The sequence below is a fragment of the Delphinapterus leucas genome, chromosome 1, assembly GCF_059928025.1.
Source record: "Delphinapterus leucas isolate spDelLeu-1000000601 "Yukka" chromosome 1, BTC_Dleu_Yukka2, whole genome shotgun sequence".
Lineage (NCBI taxonomy): Eukaryota > Metazoa > Chordata > Mammalia > Artiodactyla > Monodontidae > Delphinapterus > Delphinapterus leucas.
In genome coordinates, this window is record NC_143129.1 from 14,894,339 (window position 1) to 14,914,307 (window position 19,969).

Genomic DNA, 19,969 nt, shown 5'->3' on the forward strand with positions numbered 1-19,969 from the left:
ACTCCAAGGATGGAGGACAAGGTCGATGTGGGTGCTGTGTGCAAACCCACTTCATCACACACTACTATGGTCTTCCACCCCAAAACAATTTCTCCTTTTCACATAAGTAACACGTGTTTATTTTAGAGAAATGAGAAAATACAGAGAATAAAAAATATATAAAAATCAAATCTAATCTCATTACCTAGAGATAATCAGTGTTGGTATTCTGATGTAGATCTCTCCAGAGAATGTGTTTACACTCACACATGTAATAGATATTTTCTTTTTCTGAAAATGGGATTATGTTGCATGATATTTCACCCTAAACTTTCATATTAATAATTATGCTTATATCACATCTTTTTTAATGGCTGCTTAGAATTCCATTATATAAATATGCTTTAATGTATTTAACAAGCCCCCGATTGGGGCTTGTAAGGAATAAAGTGTAGAAACAGGCAAACTGGATAGTTCAATTTTTAGGGAGGAATTTTATTTTTTAAGGTAAAGTGAATTCCTAGATCAGGCAAGCATACATGTTCTTTAATTTGTTATTTTCCTTAGCACATAGTTACTGGCACTAAATCCAGTGATTGACCCAACTAAAGAGTCACCACTTTAAGCATACCTAGTCCTTTTGTTTTTGACTTGATATGTTAACATCTTGACATACCTTTCAAGATCTGGTAATATCTTTGGTTAATTTATTCTTTGGTAATTTATTCAACATACCTGAGTTGTTCTAGATGCTAGAGATATAGTGGTGAATGAGATAAAGCCCCACCCTCATGGTGAGACAAGTAATAGACAAGCCTGTCTAATGTAATTTTTTCAAGTAGCAGTGAGAACTGTAAAAAGAAACCAGGACAAAAGGATGGAGGGAGCTGAGGTTTGATAGGATGGCCATGGAAAGTCCCTTTAAGGAGATGATATTTAAGCAGAGACCTGAACGAAGAGAATTTTATTTCTGAAGCACTGACTCAGCAATATGAAAGTGAATCACATACGGGCAGAACTAACATGTAATAATTCAGAATATTAATTTGCAGTAATGTTTGTTGACAGTTGACTTGGTGTGTCAATATGAAAATAGGTTGAATAAAAGGTACATTTAGAAAATGTAGGTCCTAGAAAAGGCTAGGACCACTGGCCTATCCTTTTTAGGCTATCCAGATATTTTACATTGATAAGCTTCTCTAACCCTTTCTTGTAGCAATAATAATATAGTATTGACTAAACCATAATTCCAATGGTAAAAGCCTCATGCAAGTGTATTTTTAAAAACAATTTGATATACATCATGATTAAAGATGTAAACATTAAAACTAAAACAAATGAAATTACTAGAAAAAAATGGGAGAATATTTTATTATTTGGGGGAAGGGAAAAGCCTCTAAGCAAGAAATAAAACATTTAAAAAACATAGAAAAAAAGAATCCAGAGTGAAATGCTTGATTCTGTAAAAATTTCTATACAATAACATACCCCATTAAAGACAGCAAGCCAACAAAATCTTAACCATAAAAAATGTAATATGTATATTAGAAGTATAATATCTAATATACAGAGAGCTCTTATAAAAAAAAAAAGAAGGAAAAAGGAAAAGGTTACCCAGGAGAAAAATTGGCAAGTGATAAGAACAAGCAATTCATAGAAGAAATTGAAATGGCTAGTGACATTATAAAAGATAGTAAATCTCACTAGTGATTAAGAAAATGAAAGTTAAAATAATAAAGGGATGACCTTTTCCTGTCAGATTATGAAGAAGTTAAAGTGATTGCAAATGACCGTTTTACAATGTGCACGGAAGTAGGGCAGGCTCCTGGAACAGTGGTAGAAGCCTTTTTGAAAAGCAATTTGGCAATTCTCAAAATTCAGTGGTCTGTATCCTTCACAACAATTTCACTCCAAAAACCACATTACAGATGTGTTCAGACACCTATACAAAGACGGGTATAAGAAAATTCTTTGTAGCATTATTTGTCATAGCAAGTAATTGGAGACATCCCAGAAGCACAGCAATAGGGAATGGGTAAATGAGTCATAGTATGTTGGAATACTGTGCAATCACTGAAAAGAAGGAGGTGAATTTCTACATATTAACATGGAAAGATGTTTGATATATCTTTGAGGAAAAAGTAAGTTGCATTATAGTGGTGTAGATTTTCTGAAAAAAAATCTTATATGGATATATAAGAATAAAAAATATTTTAAAGTATCACACCCAACTCTTAATAGTTACTAGCCTAGGAGCTTAGAACTTTTAAGGGTGAAGTGGGGAATTTTCCATTTTAAATGAATAGGCTTCTGAGATAATTGAATTTTTCCGATGAGAATATATTAATTTTGTATTCTAAATAATATGTAAATAAGCTGTATCAGTAAATTAGCTAATTATTCTCATAACAAAAGTATTGGCAGGATTTTTTTTCAATAAGATGCTCCCTAAGTGCAGCTAAGCATGAACAAAACATAAACAAATGCAGTTTATATACATATATACACACATATACATATGTATAACACATATTTGAAATAAATGTATTGTGCAATCTAAGGCATGCCTAGAATGCCTTCTGAGCAACAATAATACAGCTGATTATGGAGTACTCCCCACTGGTGGCCATTCCCCTAGCATTTTAAATATATTATTCTATTTTACTTCCTTCCTCCTATTATTTTTTTCCCTTTGAATCAAACTGTCTACAGTCTGGCTACTCAAAGTGTGGCCCACAGACCAGCAGCACCGACATCACCTGGGAACTTGTAAGAAATGCAGACTCTCCTTGCCTCAGGCCAATAGAATCAGAATCTGCATTTTAACAAGATGCCCAGTTGATTCCTATGCACATTAAAATTTAACAAGCACAGCCTCACCAGTTATTTTTTATTTATTTTTTTGCGGTACGCGGGCCTCTTACTGTTGTGACCTCTCCCGTTGCGGAGCACAGGCTCTGGACGCGTAGGCTCAGCGGCCGTGGCTCACGGGCCCAGCCGCTCCGTGGCATGTGGGATCTTCCCGGACCGGGGCACGAACCCGTCTCCCCTGCATCGGCAGGCGGACTCTCAGCCACTGCGCCACCAGGGAAGCCCTGTTATTTTTATATTTACAGAAATAAATATTGTTTTCCTAATCAGCGGGCATTGGGCTTTATTTGCTGCACTTGAGAAATTGGTTTTAGGATTTTTACAGTTTCTCAGTTTCTATAGCAAAATGCAAAAGTGCAGTCGATTAGAAAATTTATTAGGAATAAAATGTGAAACCGTTCACAATGTGTCAGGCACCGTCCTAAGTATTTTTACGTAGTAACTCTAATCCCCACATGATAGGAAGTAAATCCTGTTATCTCCATTATTCAGATGAGGACACTAAATGACTAAGATAGTTCCTTGGTCAAGTTCACACAGCTAGTAAGGAGTAGACCTAGGATTCAAACTTAAGCTGAGGCTCCTGAATTCATACTCCTTTCCTTTCCTTCTTTCCTTCCCTCTCCCACTCCCTCTCCCCTTCCTGCCTCTCTCTCTTCCTTTTTACCTCTCTTCATTTCTCCCTTCCCTCTCTTTCCCCTTCTTCCTCCCAACCACCCTTCCCTTCTCCTCTCCCTCCTTCCCTCTTCCTTCCTCCCCGTCCCCCATTCTTAGAGGTGAAAGTTGCATTATAACAAAATCATACAGTGGAAGCACGCACATGAGAAAACTCTCTCTGGATTGATGAGAAGACTTGCAGGAGACACTGTTGACCTTGGCTGAGTTATTAAGAAATGCACACAGCAAGTGGTAAACATGAGCTCTGGGCCTGGTGATTATAATGATTCTGATTAGACACTAACAACCTATCCAGGCTGGGCCCCCTGGGCTGTGTCTCCTAGTGAGTTTACCACAGTTCAAGATCTGCCCTTTAAGCTTATGATTTGAGGCATTGCGAGTATACTCACTGAAGGTGATAAGGACATTGGATATTTGAGACAATTTAATAAAACTTGCAGGACACTAAGGTGCGCCTAAAAGACAATTTATTAATTTACTTTATAGTTATAACTGCCAAATGGGCCAAATATTCCTAATGGCCTATCAATACATTTTCTCCCTGGTAGATGAACTTACCAGGGAGACTGAAGTAAGGCCAGAAGGTTGGTTGTAGAAGTGATCGGAAAGGAAATTATTTGTTTTTTTAGAGATACTGGCTGTCATAACCTGGGAAATGTTTTGTCATACTTGACCTCAACCAAATCTACCTGGTTTACTACACACCTCCTTGGTCAAAATGTTACTATATCTTTTTCCTATACATCGCTAGGGACACAATGACAAAATTGTAAGCTCCATAATTATCACTGGTTGATATATTCCTACTTCCCTTCTCATATCACACGTTTTCAAATATGTTGTAATTTAAGTTTATTTCATTTCAATTTTATTCTAATCTGGCTTCTTAATGACATCTGGAGGGGCTCCTTAATTTAATTTTTAAACTGTCTCCAAATAAAGGGACTATTTCCTAAAACGTATGTAACACCTATGTACGAGGAATCAGTGTTTCTATTCTAATATTGCCAACATGACCTTTCATTTTGTGTGTCTGTTCACCCCTTTTTTATTGAATTAGAACATACATATAATGAAGTAATTAAAGTATCCAAATCTTAAGTGTACAGCTCAATGAGTTTTTTTTTAATATTTATTTTTTGGCTCTGTCGGGTCTTAGTTGCGGCATACGGGATCTTTCGTTGCAGCATGCAGGCTTCTCTCTATTTGTAACGTGTGGGCTCAGTAGTTGTGGCACGCGGGCTTAGTTGCCCCGCGGTACGTGGGATCTTAGTTCCCCTGGCCTGCATTGCAAGACGAATTCTTAATCCTTGGAGCACCAGGGAAGTCCCCAACATGACCTTTCTTAATATCACATTCGTGAAATAGTCTATTATCTAATTTGCACGTTTGGAATGCTCTGCACACTTATTATGAGGTGGAAAGTTTTTCTCTCAGAGCACACAGGACTGTTATTGGAGAAGTTGTTTTGTTAATACCGTGAACATCTTGGGTGATACAGCTACTTTTTCAGATTTTAGGGGAAAATTTACTTGAATTAGTATTGGTAGTCAAAAACACTGGTGTGTCCACTTAGTAACCTCTTTATATCTTCTTTTTTTTTATATCTTTATTGGAGTATAATTGCTTTACAATGGTGTGTTAGTTTCTGCTTTATAACAAAGTGAATCAGTTATACATATGTTCCCATATCTCTTCCCACTTGCATCTCCCTCCCTCCCACCCTCCCTATCCCACCCCTCCAGGCGGTCACAAAGCACCGAGCTGATCTCCCTGTGCTATGCGGCTGCTTCCCACTAGCTATCTACTTTACATTTGGTAGTGTATATATGTCCATGCCTCTCTCTCGCTTTCTCACAGCTTACGTTTCCCCCTCCCCATATCCTCAAGTCCATTCTCTAGTAGGTCTGTGTCTTTATTCCTGTCTTACCCCTAGGTTCTTCATGACATTTTATTTTCTTAAATTTCATATATATGTGTTACCATACGGTATTTGTCTTTCTCTTTCTGACTTACTTCACTCTGTATGACAGACTCTAGGTCTATCCACCTCATTACAAATACCTCAATTTCGTTTCTTTTTATGGCTGAATAATATTACATTATATATATATGTGCCACATCTTCTTTATCCATTCATCCGATGATGGACACTTAGGTTGTTTCCATCTCCGGGCTATTGTAAATAGAGGTGCAATGAACATTTTGGTACATGACTCTTTTTGAATTATGGTTTTCTCAGGGTATATGCCCAGTAGTGGGATTGCTGGGTCATATGGTAGTTCTATTTGTAGTTTTTTAAGGAACCTCCATACTGTTCTCCACAGTGGCTGTATCAATTTACATTCCCACCAGCAGTGCAGTCCTTTTCTCCACACCCTCTCCAGCATTTACTGTTTCTAGATTTTTTGATGATGGCCATTCTGACTGGTGTGAGATGATATCTCATTGTAGTTTTGATTTGCATTTCTCTAATGATTAATGATGTTGAGCATTCTTTCATGTGTTTGTTGGCAGTCTGTATATCTTCTTTGGAGAAATGTCTATTTAGGTCTTCTGCCCATTTTTGGATTGGGTTGTTTGTTTTTATGTTATTGAGCTGCATGAGCTGCTTGTAAATTTTGGGATTAATCCTTTGTCAGTTGCTTCATCGGCAAATATTTCTCCCATTCTGAGGGCTGTCTTTTGATTTGTTTATGGTTTCCTTTGCTGTGCAAAAGCTTTGAAGTTTCATTAGGTCCCATTTGTTTATTTTTGTTTTTATTTCCATTTCTCTAGGAGGTGGGTCAAAAAGGATCTTGCTGTGATTTATGTCATAGAGTGTTCTGCCTATGTTTTCCTCTAAGAGTTTTATAGTGTCTGGCCTTACATTTAGGTCTTTAATCCATTTTGAGTTTATTTTTGTGTATGGTGTTAGGGAGTTATCTAATCTCATACTTTTACATGTACCTGTCCAGTTTTCTGAGCACCACTTATTGAAGAAGCTGTCCTTTCTCCACTGTACTTTCCTGCCTCCTTTATCAAAGATAAGGTGACCATATGTGTGTGGGTTTATCTCTGGGCTTTCTATCCTGTTCCATTGATCTATATTTCTGTTTTTGTGCCAGTACCATACTGTCTTGATTACTGTAGCTTTGTAGTATAGTCTGAAGTCAGGGAGCCTGATTCCTCCAGCTCCGTTTTTCGTTCTCAGGATTGCTTTGGCTATTCAGGGTCTTTTGTGTTTCCATACAAATTGTGAAATTTTTTCTTCTAGTTCTGTGAAAAATACCAGTGGTAGTTTGATAGGGATTGCATTGAATCTGTAGATTGCTTTGGGTAGTAGAGTCATTTTCACAATGTTGATTCTTCCAATCCAAGAACATGGTATATCTCTCCTTCTATTTGTATCACCTTTAATTTCTTTCATCAGTGTCTTATAATTTTCTGCATACAGGTCTTTTGTCTCCTTAGGTAGGTTTATTCCTAGATATTTTATTCTTTTTGTTGCAATGGTAAATGGGAGTGTTTTCTTGATTTCACTTTCAGATTTTTCATCATTAGTGTATAGGAATGCCAGAGATTTCTGTGCATGAATTTTGTATCCTGCTACTTTACCAAATTCATTGATTAGCTCTAGTAGTTTTCTGGTAGCATCTTTAGGATTCTCTATGGATAGTATCATGTCATCTGCAAACAGTGACAGCTTTAATTCTTTTTTTCCGATTTGGATTCCTTTTATTTCCTTTTCTTCTCTGATTGCTGTGGCTAAAACTTCCAAAATTTTGTTGAATAAGAGTGGTGAGAGTGGGCAACCTTGTCTTGTTCCTGATCTTAGTGGATATGCTTTCAGTTTTTCACCATTGAGGACAATGTTGGCTGTGGGTTTCTCATATATGGCCTTTATTATGTTGAGGAAAGTTCCCTCTATGCCTACTTTCTGCAGGGTTTTTATCATACATGGGTGTTGGATTTTGTTGAAAGCTTTGTCTGCATCTATTGAGATGATCATATGGTTTTTCTCCTTCAGTTTGTTAATATGGTGTATCATGTTGATTGATTTGTGTATATTGAAGAATCCTTGCATTCCTGGGATAAACCCCACTTGATCATGGTGTATGATCCTTTTAATGTGCTGTTGGATTCTGTTTGTTAGTATTTTGTTGTGGATTTTTGTATCTATGTTCATCAGTGATATTAGCCTGTAGTTTTCTTTCTTTGTGACATCCTTGTCTGGTTTTGGTATCAGGGTGATGGTGGCCTCGTAGAATGAGTTTGGGAGTGTTCCTCCCTCTGCTATATGTTGGAAGAGTTTGAGAAGGATAGGTGTTAGCTCTTCTCTAAATGTTTGATAGAATTCGCCTGTGAAGCCATCCGGTCCTGGGCTTTTGTTTGTTGGAAGATTTTTAATCACAGTTTCAATTTCAGTGCTTGTGATTGGTCTGTTCATATTTTCTGTTTCTTCCTGATTCAGTCTTGGCCAGTTGTGCATTTCTAAGAATTTGTGCATTTCTTCCAGGTTGTCCATTTTATTGGCATAGAGTTGCTTGTAGTAATCTCTCAGGATCTTTTGTATTTCTGCAGTGTCAGTTGTTACTTCTCCTTTTTCATTTCTAATTCTATTGATTGGAGTCTTCTTCCTTTCTTTCTTGATGAGTCTGGCTAATGGTTTATCAATTTTGTTTATCTTCTCAAAGACCAGCTTTTAGTTTTATTGATCTTTGCTATCGTTTCCTTCATTTCTTTTTCATTTATTTCTGATCTGATCTTTATGATTTCTTTCCTTCTGCTAACTTTGGGGATTTTTTGTTCTTCTTTCTCTAATTGCTTTAGGTGCAAAGTTAGGTTGTTTATTCGAGATGTTTCCTGTTTCTTAAGGTAGGATTGTATTGCTCTAAACTTCCCTCTTAGAACTGCTTTTGCTGCATCCAATAGATTTTGGGTCGTCGTGTCTCCATTGTCCTTTGTTTCTAGGTATTTTTTGATTTCCTCTTTGATTTCTTCAGTGATCACTTCCTTATTAAGTAGTGTATTGTTTAGCCTCCATGTGTTTGCATTTTTACAGACCTTTTCCTGTAAGTGATATCTAGTCTCATAGCGTTGTGGTCGGAAAAGATACTTGATACAATTTCAATTTTCTTAAATTTACCAAGACTTGATTTGTGACCCAAGATATGATCTATCCTGGAGAATGTTCCATGAGCACTTGAGAAAAATGTGTATTCTCTTGTTTTCGGATGGAATGTCCTATAAATATCAATTAAGTCCATCTTGTTTAATATATCATTTAAAGCTTGTGTCTCCTTATTTATTTTCATTTTGGATGATCTGTCCATTGGTGAAAGTGGGGTGTTAAAGTCCCCTACTATGAATGTGTTACTGTTGATTTCCCCTTTTATGGCTGTTAGTATTTGCCTTATGTATTGAGGTGCTCCTATGTTGGGTGCATAAATATTTACCATTGTTATATCGTCTTCTTGGGTTGATCCCTTGATCATTATGTAGTGTCCTTCTTTGTCTCTTCTAATAGTCGTTATTTTAAAGTCTATTTTGTCTGATATGAGAAATGCTACTCCAGCTTTCTTTTGGTTTCCATTTGCATGAAATATATTTTTCCATCTCCTCACTTTCAGTCTGTATGTGTCTCTAGGTGTGAAGTGGGTCTCTTGTAGACAGCAAATATATGGGTCTTGTTTTTGTATCCATTTAGCCAATCTGTGTCTTTTGGTGGGAGCATTTAGTCCATTTACATTTAAGGTATTTATCGATATGTATGTTCCTATTCCCATTTTCTTGATTGTTTTGGGTTTGTTATTGTAGGTCTTTGCCTTCTCTTTTGTTTCTTGCCTAGAGAAGTTCCTTTAGCAGTTGTTGTAAAGCTGGTTTGGTGGTGCTGAACTCTCTCAGCTTTTGCTTGTCTGTAAAGGTTTTAATTTCTCCATCAAATCTGAATGAGATCCTTGTTGGGTAGAGTACTCTTGGTTGCAGGTTTTTCTCCTTCATCACTTTAAATATGTCCTGGCAGTCCCTTCTGGCTTGCAGAGTTTCTGCTGAAAGATCAGCTGTTAACCTTATGGGGATTCCCTTGTGTGTTATTTGTTGTTTTTCCCTTGCTGCTTTTAATGTTTTCTTTGTATTTAATTTTTGACAGTTTGATTAATATGTGTCTTGGTGTATTTCTCCTTGGATTTATCCTGTATGGGACTCTCTGTGCTTCCTGGACTTGATTAACTATTTCCTTTCCCATATTTGGGAAGTTTTCAACTATAATCTCTTCAAATATTTTCTCAGTCCCTTTCTTTTTCTCTTCTTCTTCTGGAACCCCTATAATTCAGATGTTGGTGCATTTAATGTTGTCCCAGAGGTCTCTGAGACTGTCCTCAGTTCTTTTCATTCTTTTTTCTTTATTCTGCTCTGCAGTAGTTATTTCCACTATTTTATCTTCCAGGTCACTTATCCGTTCTTCTGCCTCAGTTATTCTGCTATTGATCGCATCTAGAGTATTTTTCATATCATTTATTGTGTTGTTCATCGTTCTTTGTTTCCTCTTTAGTTCTTCTAGGTCGTTGTTAAATGTTTCTTGCATGTTGTCTATTCTATTTCCATGATTTTGGATCATCTTTACTATCATTGTTCTGAATTCCTTTTCAGGTAGACTGCCTATTTCCTCTTCATTTGTTAGGTCTGGTTGGTTTTTATCTTGCTCCTTCATCTGCTGTGTGTTTTCTGTTTTCTCATTTTGCTTATCTTACTGTGTTTGGGGTCTCCTTTTTGCAGGCTGCAGGTTCATAGTTCCCGTTGTTTTTGGTTTCTGTCCCCAGTGGCTAAGGTTTGTTCAGTGGGTTGTGTAGGCTTCCTGGTGGAGGGGAGTAGTGCCTGTGTTCTGGTGGATGAGGCTGTATCTTGTCTTTCTGGTGGGCAGTTCCACGTCTGGTGGTATGTTTGGGTGTGTCTGTGGACTTATTATGATTTTAGGCAGCCTCTCTGCTAATGGGTAATGTTGTGTTCCTGTCTTGCTAGTTGTTTGGCATAGGATGTCCAGCACTGTAGCTTGCTGGTCGTTGAGTGAAGCTGGGTGCTGGTGTTGAGATGGAGATCTCTGGGAGATTTTCACCGTTTGATATTATGTGGAGTTGGGAGGTCTCTTGTGGACCAGTGTCCTGAAGTTGGCTCTCCCTCCCCAGAGGCACAGCACTGACTCCTGGCTGCAGCACCAAGAGCCTTTCATCCACATGACTCAGAATAAAAGGGAGAAAAAGTAGAAAGAAAGAATTAGTAGAAGTAGAAAGAGAGAAAGACAGAAAGAAAGAAAGGAGGGAGGGACGGATGGAGGATGGAAGGAAGGAGGGAAGGAAGAAAAAAAAGGAGATAAAGTAAAATAAAATAAGATAAAATATAATAAAGTTGTTAAAATAAAAAATAATTATTAAGAGAAAAAAAAAGAAAAAAGTTAGAAACACAAAGAAAACGGACGGATAGAAGCCTAGGACAAATGGTGGAAGCAAAGCTATACAGACAAAAGCTCACACAGAAGCATACACATACACACTCACAAAAAGAGGAAAAGCGGAAAAAAATCATAAATCTTGCTCTCAAAGTCCACCTCCTTAATTTGGGATGATTCGTTGTCTATTCAGGTATTCCACAGATGCAGGTACATCAAGTTGATTGTGGAGCTTTAATCCGCTGCTTCTGAGGCTGCTGTGAGAGATTTCCCTTTCTCTTCTTCGTTCTCACAGCTCCCAGGGGCTCAGTTTTGGATGTGGCCGCGCCTCTGCGTGTAGGTCGCCGGAGGGCGTTTGTTCTTCGCTCAGACAGGACGGGGTTAAAGGAGCCGCTGATTCGGGGGCTCTGGCTCACTCAGGCTGGGGAGAGGGAGGGGCACGGAGTGCGGGGCGGGCCTGCGGCGGCAGAGGCCGGCGTGACGTTGCACCAGCCTGAGGCGCGCCGTGCGTTCTCCCGGAGGAGTTGTTCCTGGATCCCGGGACCCTGGCAGTGGTGGGCTGCACAGGCTTCCCGGAAAGGGGGTGTGGATAGTGACCTGTGCTCGCACACAGGCTTCCTGGTGGCGGCAGCAGCAGCCTTAGTGTCTCATGCCCGTCTCTGGGGTGCGCGCTTTTAGCCGCGGCTCGCGCCCATCTCTGGAGCTCCTTTAAGCAGCGCTCTGAATCCCCTCTCCTCTCGCACCAGGAAACAAAGAGGTAAGAAAAAGTCTCTTGCCTCTTCGGCAGGTCCAGACTTTTCCCCGGACTCCCTGCCGGCCAGGCGTGGCGCACTAACCCCCTGCAGGCTGTGTTCACGCCGCCAACCCCAGTGCTCTCCCGGCGCTCCGACCGAAGCCCGAGCCTCAGCTCGCAGCCCTACCTGCCCTGGCGGGTGAGCAGACAATTCTCTCAGGCTGGTGAGTGCGGGTCGGCACCGATCCTCTGTGCGGGAATCTCCCCGCTTTGCCCTCCGCACCCCTGTTGCTGTGCTCTCCTCCACGGCTGCAAAGCGTTCCCCCTCCGCCAGCCGCAGTCTCCGCCCGCGAAGGGGCTTCTAGTGTGTGGAAACATTTCGTCCTTCACAGCTCTCTCCCACTGGTGCAGGTCCCGTTCGTATCCTTTTGTCTCTGTTTTTTCTTTTTTCTTTTGCCCTACCCAGGTACGTGGGGAGTTTCTTGCCTTTTGGGAGGTCTGAGGTCTTGTGCCAGCGTTCAATAGGCATTCTGTAGGAGTTGTTCCACGTGTAGATGTATTTCTGGTGTATCTGTGGGGAGGAAGGTGATTTCCGCGTCTTACTCTTCCGCTATCTTGCCGGAAGCCTCTGAAGCAGAGTGTCTTTATAGCTTCTGTGAGTCACTTGTTCACTCTAGCATCTACTGCCATTCTAAGAACTATGCATACTTGCTACCTTTCTTAAAGCAGGTAAACACAACTTAACAGTTAAAACACTGACCTTTATGCATACAATTTTTTTTTTTTTTTGAGGTACGCGGGCCTCTCACTGTTGCGGCGTCTCCCGTTGCGGAGCACAGGCTCTGGACGCGCAGGCTCAGCGGCCATGGCTCACGGGTCCAGCCGCTCCGCGGCATGTGGGATATTCCCGGACCGGAGCACGAACCCGTGTCCCCTGCATCGGCAGGCGGACTCTTAACCACTGTGCCACCAGGGAAGCCCTCTGCATACAATTTTATTCTCAGATTCTAACTCCCTGGTGCAAAATGTTACAGGCTACTGGATTTGGACTTGGACTTGGGACACCTAGGATTCTAGTGCTGCTATACTAACTGTTGTGTGATCTTGACCTATATTCTGTTGTCTGCTGAAATGTACTTTGTCCTTTGTTATAAATTTTAAGTAGCACTTATGGGGCAAACAGATGGCTTTCATATCTGTTTATACAACTAACCCTTAAAACAAATATTGCTCTATTAAAGCTTCACTGTATAAGACAGACACACTTCTGGCCCTCTCTTGCTCTCTCTCATGGTTAAGTCTAAACAGAAGAAATCAAGCCTATGAGTATAAGCTATATAAACCATGTATTCTGGCACAGCATCTCCAATTTGACATCTAGTCGTTTGTATATACCATCTTTATAGCTTCTTTCCAAATGTATTCACCGAAAGGAAAGTCAACTGCTTTCTGGATATGTCTTTAAATAAAAGCAGACAATTCTGGGGCCTTGGATAGAAATACCATTAAAAAAATTTTGAAGTCTGTATTTCAGCATCAGTAAATGTCAGGACAGAAGCCCTATTATAAATACCACATGATGGTATTCTAATAGAAGAAGCAAGACTGGAAACAGGCTTTACCATCTGCCTGTCCATTCATTGGCTCATTCAATCTGAGGTTCACTGCTTTATTGGGAAAACATGGATGAAGAGACATGGTCTTGCTTTGTAGGCTTGGGCTGGCTTTTCATATTGTGAGATTATAATTTTCACTGGTGATAACTTCCCCAAAGAGCAGGGACAACATTATGAAAAGTAACTATTACCCGTCCATTAGACAAAACAGTCTAAAATAAGTCTAGTTACCGCCTCACATGGCGTAATAATATTTATGTATTTTGAACAAATGTTTATGAGAATCAACTCCCACTTGAGATACCAACTTACTATTATATATTGTGGTCACGGTGTAAACATTCCTGTCAACATTTTTCTTTTCTCAGATTCGGTAACAGCTTATTTTGGGGTGAGGGGGGAGGAAACAAGGGGAGAAAAGAGAACAGAGGTGTTAGTTGCTTTTCAGTCTAAGTTCAAGATAAACGATAAGTAATAATGGTGACTTGTAAGTACTATCAGCATTTGGGGGCTAGAGAGGTGCATCTCAGGAACTAAGGAATTAGGGAAATAAGACTGCATTCTGAAAGTTAAATTGTAAAGTCAACACATAACAGAATATAAAAGTAGACAGTCCCTAGAATGAGGCAGACTGTTTCCATGCCATTTGGACGTGACTATAACCCAAAAGTCGCAAACGTATGCCTGCAGATCCAGGCAGGTCCTATAAAGGAGTGAAGCTGACCAGGTTTAACATACTGAAGACGAAGTGATAGGCTTCACTTTCACAAAAATATGTGCTTTCCTTTACTTTTCTTTGACACATAGGCCTCTCTTTGTCCAGTTTCCTTTTTTCTCTCCTCGGCAAGACAGAACAACACATGTTTTATTTTTCTCTCAAGTTTACTCTAAGAGGGAGAAAAAAAGAACACATACAGATTAATGGCAAGTGACATGTGGCCAGACCGGCAGAGTTCTCAGTGAACAGGAGAATACACACCTTATCTAACAGGACCAGCTATTCCTCAGCTGTACCTGATAGTTTCCAGATAAACCTAGGGGCCATTGTTGCCAGATATTCCTGTTTTTTGAAAGAAGTCCCCAAACCAGGATTTATTGAAATTTCTCAATTTGTAAATGTTGGCTTCACTTTCTTTAAAACACCACAGGCCAAACAAAAACCAACTGTGGGCTGAATTTGACCCAAAGTCTCCACTTTACAACCTCTGCTATAACATAATTGAATATATTAATATTTTATGAACATAGCTAAAGCCAGAAGGAGTTAGTAGAAAAGGGATGGCCAACTGTAGACCTGCAAATGTAATAGAGTCATAGTATCTATTGAAGTGTGTCCAGAGGAAGAGTCTTACCCATTAAATGCCTGGGTATTTCTGATCTCAATGCTCAGATATTTCCAACGTTAAACCCACCTTGCATTTCTTGGATAAACCTAATTTGATGCTGCTATAGTATGTGGTTTTATGTATTACTAGATTCGGTTTGCAACTATTTTGTTTGGGATTTTTGCATCTATGTCTGAGTAATGTTGGCCTTCATTTTACCTTTCTCATACTACTTTGCTTGGATTTGGATGATAAGGTTTTGCTGCCATATAATGAGTCTGATTATTGCAATTTCTGAAGTCTTAGTGGATCTGTTTTTCATTTTGTGGTTTCTGTTCTTGCTCAAGTTGTGTGTGTGCATATGTGTGTGTGTGTTTGTTTGCATGCACACACGTGTGTGTTCCTTAGCTCATTGTTTTTGAAAAGTTAGTTCCGGACTATGAGACTGTGCAAGGGCTGACTTCAAGTATGTGTAATCCTTTGGAGTCCAAATCTTTTTTTGTGGGAAGCATTTCCAAATGAATTCTTATTTTCTGGAAGACAGGGCTTTGATTTCTATTCCTGTTGACCTGGGAGGCCGTAAAAATGAAAGTTAAAATTTTCAGAGTCTGACAGATGTCTAAAGAGCAAAAGCATCTTTCAGGGACTCTTTTCTCTCTTGAGTTGTTCTTTTCTCTTTTCTTCGGTGTAGTAATTCCTTCCTACCTTGTTGGTACTTCGATCATTTCATCCGTTGTTTTTTGTTTAAAGTTGTTGTAAGCAGGAGATTTAGTCACTACCGGGACGGCATTACTAGACAATGGAGTTCCTTCTCTGTTCATTTCTACATGTAAAAACTGTCAAGGGTTACTTGTACAGTTCTTTTTTTTAAATTTAAATATAATTGACATACAACATTATATTAGTTTCAAGTGTACAACATAGTGATTTGACATTTACCTACATTACGAGATGATCAGCGTGCTAAGACTAGCTATCTGTCACCCTTTCATATATTGACGATATTACCTGTTTTGTATATTATTGCATCCCTGTGACTTAATTATAATTGGAAGTTTGTGCCTCTTAATCCCCTTCACCTGTTTTGTCCACCCCCAACACCCTCCCCTATTGTGAACAACAGTTTGTTCTCTGTCTCCATGAGTCTTTTTCTGTTTGGTTTTGTTTGTTTGTTTTGTTTTTTAGATTCTGACTAGTAGTTCTTAATTACTAAAAGAAATTGAATGAATATATAAGAATATATGTAGTTCTTATCTTTCCTATGTTCTTTGATTACTAGTGGAATTTATGCTTGTGTGTGTTTAATGACCGTTTGTATTTCTTAGCCAGTGAAGTATGCACCTATCATGTATTTAGTCCATTTTTTCTATTGATGTGTTAATATTTTTAAAGTTAATGTTATTAATTTGTGGGACTTCCCTGGTGGTCCAGTGGTTGGGACTTAGTGCTTCCATTGCAGGGGGCACGGGTTCGACACCTGGTCAGGGAACTAAGATCCTGCATGCCGCGGGGCATGGCCCCCCCCCAAAAAAAAAGTTAATGTTATTAATTTGTAATAGCTTTTTAGATATTAAGAAATGTTAGTTTCTAAAGAAAGCTGAAATCTTATTTCTAGAGCTTCGCCACCATCAGGCTATTCCATCAATAAAAAGGAGGAATATTGGTATGGATGGCGTAAAGCTAATGATATTTGTCTCATTATAGTGCTGGAGGTGGTGTCTTTTGGATCAAGTAGTTTAATAAATGTTTACTGACCATACTAAGTGTGAGGTACTTAATGAGGCTCTGCCTATGTAATGGTAAAAACAACAGACATGACCTTTGTCTTCATGAAGTTTACTCTCTAGTGACGTTGAGAAACATGAAACAGATAGCCACAAATATATGATTATGAACCAGTATAAGTGCTATGAAAGTGAAGATTCCTGTGAGATCATAATAGATCATAGGAGACCTGACCTGTGGTGGGGGGAGAGGGGGAGTTTGAGTTGAAATCTGAAGAAGAGGGAGTTAAGTAGACAAACCTGGGGGTTGTGTGCAGAGGGAAGTATCCCAGGCAGAAGGAAGTATGAAGGCTGTGAGACAGGACAGAGTTGAGAAAGGTTTAGAAATGTTGAAGTATGCCTGGAGCCACAGGGCAAATGCATGTGCTGAGTTTGGTGAGCTAGCAGTAGTAATTGTGCAGATTTTTGTGAGTTACACCAAGGAGTTTGGTCTTCAAACTAAGATGAAAAGAAGCCACGAAAGGGATTTAAGCAGGAGAATGATGTGGTCATTATGTTGGGTTCTTCGCCAACTGGAGGTGACTCTGGTCCACTTATGTCTCCATCTGTTTCTCTTTGGTGACACCTCCCTGCCACGGTTGAGTTACGACTAAGGTGTCTTCCGACTCATGGCTTTTAGCTTCCCTATTCTTCCCACAGTTATCACATTCTGCCCCCACAGAAGGGTGGGCACTCTTCGGAAACAGGTTACCCTATTTCCTGTGGAGTCTGGGAGCACACTTCCTATCAGCCACGGGAGCCCGTAATGGTATCCAGGAAAAATCCAGGTTCCTGCATGAGCCATTGGGCAAACGATGGACACAGTGTTCTGGTACCCTTCCTCTGCCTCTCCACCTCCTACTCACACATCCTCACTGCATCAACGTCTACATCCAGTTCCCTCCCAGACACATAATAAGCAGGTAGCAAGGCTTTCACTCTATTAGGATGAGATGGGAAAAGAAGATTCTATGACTCTTAAGGAAAATAACATTGCTTCTCCTCTCACACTCTTCTATTTTCTTTCTTGGACTCCTCCATTCTCACAGGGTCAGCGCAGAGATCTGTGTATAGATGACTCCCAAGGTCTAGGTTCTCTCCCAGGTGCCTGTTCAACCCCCTGCTGAACTTCTCCATCTAGACATTCTTCTGTAATCCTGAAGCCATCATGGCTGAAAATACACTCGCATCTTCCTTCCCGACTTACCTGTTCCCTTACTGGTAACTAGACACCCCAAATGAAATGTAGTAGTCATCTTTGAGTTCCCTTTACCTTCTCCTCCTACACGCTGTGGTGGTCTCGTGGAGCTAGCTCACCTTTGTAATGACTCATCGGCACCGCTTTGCATTTCCATGCCACCACCCTGACACTGGCAGGGCCATCTTTAAAGCTTTAAGATTCCCTCCTTCCCTGGATCTTATTCAAATTTAAAGCTATGACAGACCCTAACACATGAGGCTTAACTTGCATGTCGAAATTTTTAAAATAATTTACTAGAGTGGATGAATGCAAAATTTGGTAAGTATTCACCGAGGGTGAACTTTTTCTTTTCTTGCTACCTCGCCTTTACTGTTGCCCTAAGTTTATTGTTGGTGAAAAGAGTTCAGCATACCCAGACTAACACAAATACTTTGTTAGTGAAAAGAGGTCCGCCTTACCCAGAGAAGTACGAATATTTTGCTTTTTGATTCTATTACTGCATATATTTCCCTTTGATTTGCTTCTTCTCTTCTTTAAATTAATCTTCCCCAGTCATAACTCTTTTCTCCTCGGGAAAATTGAAATGCTCTCTCTCACGTACCAAAGAAATAAACTCTCCAGACTGTTCATGTGGTGTGTGGCATCTCAACAGTTTGGGCAGAGTCTACCTTTTAAACCATTTCCCCCTCTACTTCTTGTGCCTCATATTCCAGTCAAGTTGGACCTACTAGTTCCCAAATGCACCCCTTTTTATTCTTCCTTTAAGCTTTGCTTACGCTGATTCCCTCTGACTAGAATCTCTTCTCTGACTAGAATCCCTTCTCCCGCCGTATTTCTTATAGAAATTCTAGTTATTTTTCAGAGTGCATGTCAAATATTTTCTTCTTCATCAATTCCTTCCCTTCAAAAATGAGCAAACAGACAGAATCAGAGAAGCTAACGCTCTCCTCAGATCCCATATAATACTTGAGGTCTCTCTTTTGGCAGTGGGTACATTTTACATTGTATCAGAGTTTATATACGACTTTTTTTCAAAAACGTAGGCCAGATTCTCAACACATGCTCTTGCTCTACTGATAGGCACACATAGTATTTTCTTAGATGCATTGCTGTTTATATAAAGACAGTCCCTAGCATTCCTCTGTATAGGCAGTCTTCCTAGTTATCTCTGGTCAGTCATTTGGAACTCCGAATGCAGCTTCCTTTTGAAGGAATCTTCTAAATAGAAGTTATGCTCTCAAAAGCCTATTTGATCCTTAAAATGATAAAGACATACAAAGCTAAACCAAGGTGCATAATAATGTTTCGATAGGGAAATGAATTCAGATTTCCAACATAAGACTTTTCTCATCCCCCAGCCTTGATACAGGAGAAGTGGAGACACCCCCTCTTCCAATAAACTAATGTTGATACCTCTGCCCTGGGGCAAAACTCCAGAGTGAAGGGGCACAAAGGGTCCTAGGGTGGGAGGAACCCTCAGGTTATGGTAAGAATGGTATTTGAAGGGAAGGAGGAGGTGAAGCCACATGTAGGGCCCCTTCGTTTTCCTCCCCTCTCCCTCTTGTTCTCATTCCATGAACCCTGTAGATTCATGACTATTTATAACAAACTGGAAGAGATCCCAGCGATCACCCACTAGTGATCACTCCACCCCCAACTTGAAAAGGGAACCCAAAGTGAATGTGTTCAGTAGCCTTGGGAGTGACTGGTACAGACATGGTAGCCCAGATCTTTAATTCATCTTTGATGTCTACTCAGACTTTCCACTTTTGCTGGGACTAGATAGTATTCTTTTTCCTTGGGCTCAAAAGGACCTGCTCCCTGACTGTGGGCAAATGACCAAGTCTTACCAATACTAGAGAACCCATTAGGCAACCTAAGTCTTGCCAAAAACGGCATCATAAAATGAGTGTGGAAAATCAGAGCATTGTGGGATTTCTTTACATGTGTCTTATGATAGGGTATTGCTGGGGTGTGGGGAAGGCACCGTAAACTTTCCATTGTTCCAGGATCTAAAGATCTGGCCTGGTCCCTGTCAAGCCAGTGATCCACTGTGGGCTCCTGTATACACTGACGCAAATGAGTCTACGCCTGCTTCTGCTTTCTTATCCTTCAGTTCAATCAGAGAGGTTCATGTTCCTCATTTTCTCTAAAGCCGGCCGTTTCCTTTGTATGTCTGTTTGTAATCTATATTTGATTAGATGTCTGCCTCTCTATCTTTTAAATTTATAAACAAGACATGTCTTCTTTCCACCCTTTATTTTTTATGGTGATTATTAACAAAGTGAGTTCCCAGTTTACAGGATGCCAACTCCAATGTTGAATTACTGGGCTGGTCTCTGTCTGCATACAGGTGCTAATGAATGACAACCACAGATGT